The sequence below is a fragment of the Mirounga angustirostris genome, unplaced genomic scaffold (assembly GCF_029215605.1).
Source record: "Mirounga angustirostris isolate CCGP_5_RB_7025 unplaced genomic scaffold, mMirAng1.0.hap1 SCAF_7, whole genome shotgun sequence".
In the NCBI taxonomy this organism is placed as follows: Eukaryota; Metazoa; Chordata; class Mammalia; order Carnivora; family Phocidae; genus Mirounga; species Mirounga angustirostris.
In genome coordinates, this window is record NW_026991715.1 from 70,270,732 (window position 1) to 70,284,181 (window position 13,450).

The 13,450-nt window shown below is 40.4% G+C and overlaps 1 protein-coding gene across 1 annotated transcript in view; it reads left to right on the top strand.

Annotated features, from left to right (window-relative positions):
* The window catches only part of ADGRV1 (adhesion G protein-coupled receptor V1), a 515,575-nt gene that overhangs the window by 374,878 nt on the left and 127,247 nt on the right, over nucleotides 1-13,450 (top strand). The window lies entirely within an intron of this gene.

A 13,450-nucleotide genomic window follows, 5' to 3' on the forward strand; every position in this document is an offset into this window, starting at 1 on the left:
GGGTGGGGCAAGGGGGGCGGGTGGGGGGCAGAGAGCGTGTGTGCAGAGGGAGAGGGAGAAGCAGGGAGCCTGACACAGGGCTTGATCCCAGGACCCTGGGATCGTGACCTGAGCCAGAAGCAGATGCTTAACCAACTGAGCCACCCAGGTGCCCTGCCTATTTTTTTTTTTTTTAAGATTTATTTATTAGAAAGAGCTTGAGCAGAGGGAGGGGCAGAGAGAGAGGGAGACAAGCGGAGTCCCCACTGAGTGGAGAGCCTGACAGGGGGCTCCATCCCAGGACCCTGAGATCATGACCTGAGCCAAAATCAAGAGTAAGACGCTTAACTGACTGAGCCACCCAGGTGCCCCTCTTTAAGCTTATTATTGATTAAAGAAGGGAAAACCTCAGGACTTTGTGGGGAGGGGAAATGCTGATCAATATTTTATAAAAACCATTCTCTATTGTCCAGAATCATCCGTTGAGGAAGCAGACATCAATCCCATAAGCATGCCAAAGGGCCAGGTTGATGAACTTTAGATATCCTATGGCCAATGGTGAGAATGAGCGATTACTCTCACCCACTCCAGCTTGAGTAGATAGACTGAATAAAGCTCAGTGAAATGAAAGATAATGTGACAAAAGCAGAGAAAGCTGTTTGATTCATTTATTCATTTGTTTGTTCATTCATTCAATAAGTATTCATTAAGCACCTTTTATGTGCCAAACCACTTCAGGAGTTATTGGAAGTATAGTAATAAAAATGGTCTGTGACATTATTCCCAGTGATAGTAAAAAGAGAGAGAAGGTACAGAGTTGGAAAGAGAAAGATAAAGAGGGAGGAGCAGAGAAGAGGACTTTGATGTTATTCAAGACTGTCATATGTTTTTATCTTTTTTTATTTTTTTTATTTTTTAAAGAAGAGATTTTATTATTATTTTTTTAAGTAAACTCTATGTGGGGCTTGAACTCATGCCCCTGACATCAAGAGTCACATGCCCTACTGACTGAGCCAGCCAGGCACCCCTAAGACTGTCATATGATTGTAAAACCTAGGGGTGTCTAAGATATAATTTGAGGAGTTCCAATGGGAGAACCATTTATGAAACCATTTTCCCATTACATTCAGTGCTACCCAGCAGTCTGTAAGAATTAATATGTATTTCAAGCATGACTTATGATAAGCTTGGCTTTCAAAATGGGTACCTATGACTCATGAGGAACCTCTTTCTACATTCTGTTGCCAAACTTTCAATTTTGTCTATATATGTTTTTCATAAGAGATGTTGTTCTCTCATGCGATGTTGACCAACTACCAAACCATGTGAACTAAATTTAGACCACAATTGGCAGAATGTGTTCTAGCATGAAGAAAGTGTAATACATCAGGTTCTTCCTGTAATTCTGTGGTAAAAATTAGAGTAGAAAATAAGCACCAAAACTATATTAACTTTTTAAGTTAAACTGTATCAGTGGATCCCTGGGGGTCTGTGAGCTTTGCTTTGTCACCTGTAGGAAAGCTGAAGCTGTTTATATTGTGCTGCCACTTCAGCGATGAGCCAGGAACACTTTATCCTCCTGTGGCAAAGATACAGGGGGTGATCGCAGACAAAATAACCAGTCAGGAAAAAAAAAATAATAATAACCAGTCAGAGCAATATTACATACTCCTTTTAACTCAGTGGCTCTTGATAAGTAATATTTTATGATAAAAGCATCAAATTGTGGACATGGCAGCAGTGATGTGAATTGCTGGCAATTAGATTTACAAGGTACAAATCAATGTGTGCCCTTGGATGTGACTTTACCCCCAGGATAATGTCTCTCAGTGTGTGGTTCTCAGATGATTTGCTTCACCTGAAAATTCTGATTCCTAGGCTCTGCCTACGGAGATTCTGACTCCTCAGGGTCTGGGGTGAGGCGTGAAGGTCAGTACTCTGAACAAGTCCTTGGAGAATTCTAACGCAAATTGAAGTGTGAAAGCTATGAACTTAGAAGGAAAAGAATCTCTATCAGTCAATATAACTAAATTGTTAATAGAAATAAAACTATAATGATTACATGTTCAGAAGTACGAAATATATATCATACACTGAGCGACAGTGTAAAACAAATTTATTTTATTCAAGTATTCATAGTCAGCTCTACCCAGTTTTTACCAAATACATCCTGGGTTTTCCATATTTACTAAGAAAAAGAAAGCAACATACAGAAACCTAGTAAAGAACCTGGAGCTGAAGGGAAAGGAAAGCCTTTTCTGCAGGACTGTCTCCTTTGCCTTCTGACCTTGTCTGTTTTGAGAGCCTGATGTCCTGCAGGAAGTCCCAGGTGGGCTTCCTGGGATGCAATTTCATACTCTGCCAGGTCTTCCTGTCCTTAAATACTTGCTAATTGAAGCTCCAGACAGCTGGGATAGCCAGCGGAGTTTCTCGAACAGTTCCCTTTGCTGTCCCTGGACAGAGATTCCATGGGAGGTGCCATCAGTAAACTGGATATGGGAGATTTACATAGCAGCATAGTAGGATGAAGTTTTTGGCAGAGTCTCTACAAGAGAGGTGTTGAAAGAAAAGTTGAGATTTATGTTACTCAATATCTTGACCTCAACTAGTGTTAGCTTTGGGTTTGTAGGTGTGAACTGCCCTTCTAAAAAGTAGCAGGCACTCTTATATTCCATCTTAAATCATCTAAAAGAAAAGATGTACTGTACATTCATACAAATAAATTAAGAAGTGAGTTTTAAATCCTTTTATGAAATAGTCACATTGAGATTCCTTTCAAAAACTGTGTCCTAAAGCACACTGATACCAATTCAGTAAAAATTCCCACATTTTATGAAGCAAAATTATATTACTCAGAATTCATGCCGAGACAAATGGCAGAACCCCAATGCAAGCTGGCATGGCATAAGCCTTAAAGATTATCTAATTGTCAGTGAATGAGTGGCTTCAGGCACTGCTGGATCCAGGGGTTCAAGATGTCACAGCATACTGACTTTCACCATCTAGGGATGGAGCCAGTGTCACAACAATTGTCTTTTAATCATTGCATCATGGCAAGGTGCTTCCTACAGGGTGGCAGCATGACGGCTCATGGCTTCAGGCTGTCATCCTTTCAGCCTAGCATTCCAGATGAAAACAATTTTCTCTTTTCAAGAGTCCCCCAAAAAATCCTAAATGAGAGTCTCATTGGCCTCAGGGAGTTGATGGGACAGCCCTGAGCTTATCAGTATGGATGGAGCAGATTAGCATTGATTGCCCAGATCATGGGCCCATCCTTAGAGCTGTGAAGAGCGAGGTCAGCTATGGCCAGATCACGTGGATCTCAAAAGAAATTCTGAAGTGCTGTTACCAGAAGAAGAAGGAATAAAAGCTCGACAGGCAACTAGCATCTATTTTATTAACATAGGTTCATCATAATAAGTAAGTAGTATGTAAAAATCTACATGAATGCAGCCCTAGGATTAGGAAATGTAAGGGAAGTAGTAGAGATATTTTGACATCCACCCTTATGATTGCTATCTACTTTGATCTGGTCAAGAATGGATGACCATTCTTAGCTAGAACACTTTTAATCATCTCTTCTTGCCTTAAACTCTTTGATAAATATGTCACACTTTAGTGTGTAAATGAAACCAACTTTAAGATGGCTCTTTTGTACCCGTGGCTAATGGTAATAGATATGGAGGCTTGAGCGTTGGTGTGCCATTAATCTACTTGGGTTATTTCTCTTTCTCTGGAGGGAGATTAGAAGTGATGCCATTAAGTTCCCACTTTCTGCATAGGAATCTGATGATTAGGAAACTGCTTTATTTTTTTTAATTGTAAAACTCCTGGGATTCTCAGTGATAGATGTCACCCAAATAAAATGGTTGTTGGTGAAAATGCTGTCATCCGAGCACATGGCCTTTAAAAGGTAAATGTTTTTAGTTCTTCACATTTTAACTCTTCAGATTTGCCTATTTAAATACGTATGGAAAGAAATCTAATTCTTTTCTGTCAGAATTTACCATTTGAGCAGGTGGAACTTTAAAATTCTTTTCAATAATTGGGCCCAGCTAACTAAGCCGTGGTGATCAAAATAGGTCATGTTTAAGAAAAACTAAGAGAAAATATGCTAGTTTCTAACTATAATTATTTTATGGCTTACAGTTACAGCAGGATGGCTGATTTCTTCCTCCTGGATTGCATATGATGCTACTATCTGTGTAATGTTAGCTGGTTTATGTTATTTCTGGGCAGGTTCCAGTAATCATTCTTGTCAGGCTGCCATGGGTGTGTGCTTTTGTAAGCTGGCCTCGATCCCAAGGATTGGGACTAGGAATCCAACATGTGTCCAGTTCCATTCTCAACCCTCTAAACTATGTGACTTTATTAGTACTGACATATTTACTGGCCTGCATGACCTAATCAGCTGGCTGCAGAGAAAAGAACTTGCTCGATAGCTTCCATTTGTATGTGACTTTCCATTTTGGTAACTTTCGTGTACATTATCCCACTTGATTCTCAAATAGACGAGGTATCAGTATCCCAAGTTTTCAGGTAAAGGCTAGAGCTTAAAGACCGTTAATGACCTCTGCCAAGTTACATAATTAGAAAATGACAGAGTCAGGGCTTTGACTCTGGACTGAGTCTGTGTTCTTTCCATCATGCCATTGCCTGGGACCCACTCTGGCCTTTGCAGACTGCGAAACAGAGCTAGGCATGTGTGAAAGACCGACTGCCACTGTGCATGTCACTCAGGAAGGCTGCAGGGCTGAGGAATGTGCAGGCATTTCAATTGGAAGGCATAGGGGCTTGACAGGAATTGAGACACTGAAGAAGGTATCAGGGAAGAAGAATGAACCAGTAGGAGATATTTTAAAGGACACTTAAACCTCCTGAATGCTATTGCCCAGACATCTAAATCTCTGAGATATTATTTAAGAGCCACTGACTTTGGGGACAAGTTAGTTCTTGTACTACCTGTATCACAATTCAAATGAAAGAAATCTTTTCACTAAATGTCACTTAATTTGGAATACATAATACTTAACTTTGAATTTTTTCAAGCTTATTTATCTTCAGTTTCCTAACATGTAAATGAGAATTTGCTTTATCACTTAAGTGCTTTTTATATATTTTCAAAGTTGTAATGTAAATTTAAAGCAAATGTTTCCCTACAGAAAGAGACAGGAATCAATGGTTTGGATCCCTAAGGGCAATTATTTGAAGTCCTTTAACTGCTGTTGGGACTTTGAATTGCAAAAGGAAAATATTTTATCCAATGTAATTTTTGTTTTGTTTTAAGAATGTCAATTACAACTGTCACAACTGATATTTTTGAAGGGCTATCATGCAAAATGGCATAAGTTTGTCAGTTTCATTCATCAGTACGTAAGATATGACTTGAATTCTAACTGGAAGCCTTCTGTCTTTCTCTTGGTGGTATTATTTTGCTCTGAGTTTCCTCGCCATGTTGTATTTACAAAGTTAAGTACATAAAATCCAATTGGAGTGTTTAGAAGCAGATCAGATGGTTTAATGAACTCAGCTTTATTTATATTAGGTGGGGAAATCAAAGCTAAGATTAACAATTTCTGTGCCCGTTAAAGAGTCAGAGACCTAATTAGGCTCACAAGAGAACCAGGTCAGAGACTGCTTATCCTCCACATTTCGTATATGAAATAGTCCTATCTCATCAGCTTTCATACGAATTTTTACAAAGGAAATGCAAAACAGGGGAAAGCATTAAATCACATGGCTCTCCTCAAAGGATGGCAGCAAGTAAATATAGGGCAGTTGCACCCCCAGATCATTACATCTGTGTAGCACAGATTCATGGTCACCTTTGTCCTGGCATTTTGGAAAAGACCAAGGCACTTCTGAATTTACATTTAAAATAAGGGTAGTGTTTGGTAGAAGGCATGCTATCGTCAGCACCTGGGGCAGCTCAAACACTGGGAATTCAAATCTAGATGCTTCATGTGATCAAAGATACCGTATACCCAGGGAAAAGCCAGTGAAGATTATTTTTCAAATGATTGCCTACTCATGAGAGTGGGGCAGGTCAGCACCATGATTAGTGTACTCCTTAGTCAGCAAAGATGGCAACTGAAGGTAGGAATATTGTGATAAGTATTCTAAAATCATGCAAGCATTTGATACAGCTTGCAATTCAAAATATTTTGAAATTGGCCAAAAAAAAAAAAAAAATGGCATGGCTCATACAGTAATCACAACCCTCAGAACAATTCCATTTTGAACAAGTTAAAATGGTATGATCATCTTTCTTCTAGCCTTATCTGCCTAATTCAACCAAGGCAGATGCTATCTGTTGTATATATCATGCAATCTAGACTCTCCAATAACAGATCTTTATGAGTAGAACTTATAGCCAAGTTAAGCATAATATTTCTATAAAACTAGACTTAGGCTTAGGTACTTTCAGCTGCTTATTTAATGTCCAGGGAACCCAGGTGGGAAGAACTACTAAAATTACCATCTGGGAGAGTGGAATAGTTGAGCTACAAAAAATTTCAATGGCTCTTAAGAACTTTCCTCTCTCTCTCTTTTTCTCTCTTTCCATGAAAATAGGACAGAAAAAAAATTTTGACTGAAAGATTTGATTCAGGATAGGCTCAATAGAGAGTACCTGTGTACTTTCACATTTAGGGAAAGGAAAGCCTCTAACAATTTTCTAAGTCCTGGATACATTTGGGTTTTTATTTGTGTAACCCCTATAATCACGGCTAAATACAGATAGCTAAGAGTTGGCTTGGCCTGTGTTTTCTTGAAATGGCTAACATCCATTTATAGGTTCATAAATCCTTCAAGTGTTTCCACTGTGTGGGTTTATGGAACCCCACCCCACTTATGAGTAACTAGAATGGGATCACAGATAAGCTTGATTACTTGTAGGGAGAATTTTGGGGGTAGATGAATATAGTAATTCAGTTTCCCTTAATGTGAGGACGGAACTTGTTCCAGCAGGTTTACAAGCTATAGTTTTAGCAGGCAGCTTTCTGTGTTGCTATTTTAAGGCGTTACATTTAAAGGAGACAAAAGAGCTAAAAATTACTAAATTTAGGTGTGGAATCCTAGGACTTTTGAAAGGAAATTTGAGATGCTATGGATATTTCTGTAACTTTTAAGCTCCCTGTTGTCTCAGGTCTTACTTTTTGTGTGAATTAAAATAGAAATGATTTCTTTTTCCCTATTGAATATCCTGCAGATAAACTTAAGACCTAGTGATTTTAGAGGGGGATTGGACTGATGCTTAAACAGAAACCCTTATTTATAAGCTGACTTACCTGTTACAGTTTTGCAGTTAATAAGCCAGTGTTTAAATATGTTTCCTCTCCTCATCTTTCTGAGTTAGGGTTCATGTTTCTGGACTGGTTCAGGTTTAGTTGCCAGAATAGTAAGTGAATGATACTTGGAAATGCTTTCTGGCATTGGATTTAGAAATACAAATCATATTCCTACCCATGGTTTCTACCTCTTAATCCCAAAAGGATCCCGAGCCACCCCCAAGCTCCAAGAATGGCTTGGTGGGCAGGAGACCCAGAGTCCTAGCAATGATTCCCCCTGCAGCCCTGAGCAAGACTAATATTAGAGCTACGTTTCCTTTTTTCAAAATGTAAGTTTTTTATACTGATGAAGATGGGATTTAAAAAAAGAGAGAGTATTTCTAAAATGCTTTAAAAAATATTATTTTTGTTTATTTTTGGAACCTAAATGTAATAATATACAGAAGCTAGTAACTACCCATAATAGAACTTTGCAAATTAAAGCTTATACCTTGATGTTATAGGCCAGTAGCTCTCAGCCTTGACTACACATTAGAATCTCCAGGAAAGCTTTTTATTTTTATTTTTCTATTATTCACTTTATTTTTGTTTATTTTGTTTAGCTCTATATGTTGAGCACTGACTGTTTGTTTGTTTGTTTGTTTGTTTTTTAAGCACTGACTTTCAGTAGATTGCAGTGAGGGAACTATTCTTTTAGGTACAAATTCCTGACCCAGAAGCAGGTCATCAAAAGATGTAGCACCGGGTTCTCCACAAATGTGCCTTGTATTGTGGGCAAGTGGGCAGTCCCCTTTCCAGCTGTGTCCTGTTTCCTGGGATGAGAGGTCTCCACACTGGACCCTTGTTCAACAGTGAGGCTGGTGGGGGACCCGCTATATGAGGCCAACCAAGGGCTTCGCTATCCTGCTGCCTAGGAAGGATTCGGAATTAGAGGCATTCAATCATAATCCTGCAGAGGGTAACTTCACCCCACTGGCCCCTCAGGCAAGCACATATACCAATGGAAACCTAAAAAGGTTCCTTTGTACAGTTCCCCCCTCCCCACCCTGCACGGTTTCCCTTTCTATGGTTTTAGTCCACAATTGTCCGCCCTGGTCCAGAAGCACAGGCTCCTCCTTCTGACATATCATCAGATCAGTAGTAGCCTAACCCTAGATCACAATGCCTCCGTCACTGACCTCACTCCATGTCAGACGTAGGCATTTCATCATCTCACATCACCACGAGAAGGGTGAGTCGAGTACAATAGGAGATTTTGAGAAAGAGAGTGATCACATTCACATAACTTTTATTACAGTGTATTGTTATAATTGTTCTATTTTGTTCTTAGTTATTGTTGTTAATCTTACACTGTCCCAAATTTGTAAATTCAGCTTTGTCCTAGATATGTATGTGTAGGAGCAAACAGAGTCTACGTAGGGTTCGCTACTGTCCATGGTTTTAGGCACCCACTGGGGTCTTGGGCCATATCTCCCGGGGATAAGGGTGGACTGCTGTACCGATGCATAGGCCCAATCCTAAACTAGTTTCCGCACCTAGGACCGAGGGCCCAGGCACAAGCAGGTTCTAAAAACTCCCCAGCTGATTCTAATGTGCAGCCAGAGAATTCCTCTTCTCTAGACACTTAAGCCTGTAGCATCACTTTCTCTTAGCTGTTTAGTCTCTTGGTGATCTTAGCCATTTCTTCCATTGTACTAGTAGCCTTGTCTAGTGTGTGATGATTTTGAGACAGAGGAATGGCAATGAAACTGAAGGTTTGAGCGTTTTCAGTCTAGTTGAAGAAAGGAAGTTCATGTTAATAAATCCTATTTTAGAAAGTGAAGCAATCTCTGTATTCCCTGAATTATTTTAGTGAGATCATTAAGCCTTAAGCTAATGCCCTATTAACTACTGTCCTTACTATGCCAACACTTAGAGTTTGAGAACATTATTTTGCCTACCTCCTTTATAAATAGGCATTGATTTGTTTCCCTCCTGAGATATAACAAAAAGCAGTGCTCAGTTACACACATATTTTTAAAAAACTGAACAACTATGCAAAATGACAAAAAGATAGAAAATAAAATTCTTAATCCCTAGAAAATGCCTCTGAATGTGTGTGTATTTCATGATGAGAGGAACTAGGTTCCACTAAAACTTTTCCTTGTTGGTTAAAAAAAAAAGTCAATTTCTTCTCAAAGACACAAACTACAGTGTGAGCATTTCTGTGGTGTTTAGATTGCTGCTTATTGCATAACGGGCTAAAGAGGTTGAGTCTTTCTTTTCAACAGAAAGCATGCCCTTTAAATTTCTTGCCAGGCTAAGTGACAGATGAGACAATTTGCATCCACTAAAATTTCAAAAACTTGATGCAGTAGCCTTGGCAACAAAATTCTACCAAATGGAAAGCGTCAAATTGCACAGAATGGTGTGCATAGCCAGTGGGTCTTCACATCGACTTCCCTGGGAATTGTGCCAAGATAAATGGCTTTAAAGTTTCCATTGCTGCTTCTGAATTATAAACTGCAGCTTTTTGAGTTCTTATGAGACTAGGAAAGGTGATTGCCTCTAGCAAGCGCTTCTGACCAGCCCTGGCAAACTTGAGACCATTCCTGATCCGTCAGAGTAGACCTGCTACGCATTCAATTATAGTATCCCTTTTATTCTGCGTCATTCTCCCTCTCTTCTCTCTAGCATTCCCTTGCTGTCCTGTTTTTCCATTTGCTCCTTCTCCTGTGCACAGTTCCTCACCTCCTTCCCCATGCATGCAGACTCTTAACTAACTTGCTTAAAAATCACAGTTAGTCAGGGACAAAATCAGGAGCCAGCATGTTGCAAAAACAGAGTTGCCTGGGGGCACAAGGATGATTTTTGAGTCCATATCTTACCCTAGTCGATAATTAAGCCTTTTTTTTTTTTAAAGATTTTATTTACTTATTTGACAGAGAGAGACACAGCGAGAGAGGGAACACAAGCAGGGGGAGTGGGAGAGGTAGAAGCAGGCTCCCCGCAGAGCAGGGAGCCCGATGCGGGACTCGATCCCGGGACCCTGGGATCATGACCTGAGCTGAAGGCAGACGCTTAACCAACTGAGCCACCCAGGCGCCCAATTAAGCCTTTTAATACCAGTTATCAAAAGGGGTACATAAATACCTTTAAAAGAACTTGGGATTGAGTTAGAATTTAAAATGTAGTATAATTGATTTAGTGTATGACCTTTGTGGACATATAGTTGGATCAGCAGATATGATTACTTTTGAACATGTACGGTCTTTCTTCTATTGCAAGAGACATCAAGGAGCGTACCTGGGTGGCTCCATCAGTTAAGCGTCTGCCTTCATTCAGCGCAGGTCATGGTCCCAGGGTCCTAGAATCGAGTCCCACATCGGGCTCCCTGCTCCGCGGGGAGCCTGCTTCTCCCTCTACCTCTGCCTCCCTCATGAATATATAAATAAAATCTTTAAAAAAAAGAGAGAGAGGGAGACATCAAGGAAAGGCGTGCTCTCAAATAAGATGGTTTGTTCTAGCTGATGTCTAACGGACTGCCATGGGCAGAAGAAAGCCAGTCGTGCACTCTTTCCCCCACCTTTCGGCTGCACGTTCAGATTGGCAGCCTGCAAACCAGAGCCCCCACCAGTCAGCAAGCACGTAAACCCCAAATTCTCATTTCCACGATGGCTCATTGCATGTATTCCAGTTATCTCCACTGATCGCCTGGGTGGGGACTTGAAACAAAACTGGTTTAGTGGTGTTGTTCCACTGCGATTGGTACAGGAACTCTGGATGTACTGTCAAAAAATAAGGCATAGGACATAAAAAAGCTTGGCAGGCTAGCTTCAGCACAAAAGCAACTCAATTCTCAACAAGGCAGAGGTGACGAACTTGAAGAATTGGGCACGGTGTACTGATGAGATAGTAACTAAAGAAATGCCATCTAATAATAATAATTATCACCTGCCTACTACAGAGTGCTGCTCTGAAGTACACCCCACTGTTATCATCCCCCTTTCAGAAATGACAAAGCAGAGGCACAAAGTACCTACAGAAAACTCGTATGAGTCACACAGCGAGCAGACGGCCCAGCTGGGATGGGCACCTGCTTCAAGGCCAGTGTTTTAAGCCACGGCCTACAGTTCTGCTAACCTTCAGGAAACTTCCGTGCCGTACAAACAAGACCAAATGTTTGCAAACGCTTTACAGCAGAGTAGGTATGATACCAACAAGTGAAATGAAATGTAATTTATTGGAGCAGGGTGTAAAACAATGCCCTTTAAAAAATTAAAGCAGTCAGAGATCATTTGACTACGTGGGTGCTTTGTAAATATTAACCAAACTACTATTTTTAAATTCTGTAATTTAATTATTAAATAATTTTGCTTTCTCTCTTGGTATAACTCCCTTTCCCTGTAATCCAACACAAGTCCTAGAAAATGGAGAAGTTCAAGATTAAACCTCTGTGCTTGATATTGAGAAGTAGAAGGAAATAAGTATACACTATTAGTATAAAGTATACACTTTGGATTGGTGCCTCCTTGGATTTCAGTTAATAGAGGGAATGAAGCTCTTAGGGAGGTTTAATAGCACTTTGAACATGAACATTCCTGACCTCAGAGGCAGCACAGCCATCTGTGCTGTGAGTGGATTTTCGGAGCGTGCCAGACACACCTGGTAGGTGGGGATGGGGGGTGGGGGTGGGCAGGGCGTGGGAACACTGAAGGCCTTGGTTAAAATGCCTAATCTATCTATAAATGTTTTCATAAAGACAAGTTAACCTCAGCTTTTCTAGTATAAGGGTAGAACCAAAAGTCCATGGACTAGAAACCATTCCTCTCTCTGCCATTAATGAGCTGTCTAACTAGAGGAAAGGAACAATCTCTCAGTTCTTCATTTTCCAATCCATAAAATAATTAATGGACTAAGTAATGGTTGCTAACCTCTTTGATAATCTAATAAAAGCTCAGAGCTCACTCTCTCGAGAAATGTGCAGGCATAAATTAAGTGAAGTTCTTGAGCCTCATCATAGAACCTAGGTTTAAAAAATAGATTAAATCTCACATTCTTTACAGTGCCTCCTTTGGTGATTCTGTTAATTTGTAATTCTGGGAAGTTGAGATACGGTGGGTGTATTTGCTTGTTCGGGAGCAAGGCAAGGCCAGCCCAGAATACGGAAAGATATGGAACCACCGTGAGAAAGGGGGTCAGGAAAGTTATTGGCACTCGGTGGAAAGAGGGAGGTCGTTGAAGTGAGAAGGCTCTGCTCTGTGCTGAGGACAGATGGAGTGACTTGCAGGAGAGGGGGCACAAAGATTTTAATTTTGCTCTCCTCTTCTAGTATACTGTGCTTTATGCATTGGTACAGACCCTCTAATCAGGATCTCATTAAGGAAAAGCTTAGCATTGTTTGGGTTCTCTTTCCCACAGCAGAGCTAAAAGTAAACAGCAGCCAAAGATAAACAAGGAACACTGCTTTTTCCTCTGTTATACAATAGTAAGTATAATTTATTGACAATATTGTTGCTATGGTAAATACTGAATCTTACAATGAAGTTTTCAAAGAACCTGCTGGTTTCTAGCAGGGCAGCAGACTTTCTTTTGTCATTAATGGAATTTGTTTCCTAAAGCAGGATTTTTTTTTTTTTTTTTTTTTTTAGAGGGGTGGGGAGGGGCAGAGGGAGAGGGAGAGAGAATCTTAAGCAGGCTCCATGCCTAGTGCAGATCCCGACCTGGGGCTGGGTCTCATGACCCCAAGATCATAACTGGAGCTGAAACCAAGAGTCAGACGCTTAACCAACTGAGCAACCCAGGCGCCCCACCGATCAGAATTTCTTAAATAACAGTCTGTGTGCTGGAAGACATGAGAGACCCACTTGCTACTCAGGTCCAGTGTTTTGTTCTGTTTTAGTTTGTTTTGTTTTGAATTCTCTAAGCCAGCAAATGGCTGCATTTCAACTTTTCTCTGCTTTTGTTTCTTGTAAAAAGAAGTAGAAAGACAGATTTATGAGTAAAGAACAGAATTACACATCCATGCGTCAATCTGTTTTGAGGCTGTCTGCATCTTGGTGTGGGAAAGAATTCCTACCCCAATCCTTGAAACTATGAACAACCCCACTGTTCCTCCTCCCCCATGTAGCTAGTTATCTACAGAAACTTAGATAGAGGATCTACCCCGTAGAAGCTAGAGGTCTAAGCAGAGCCAAGCGTGG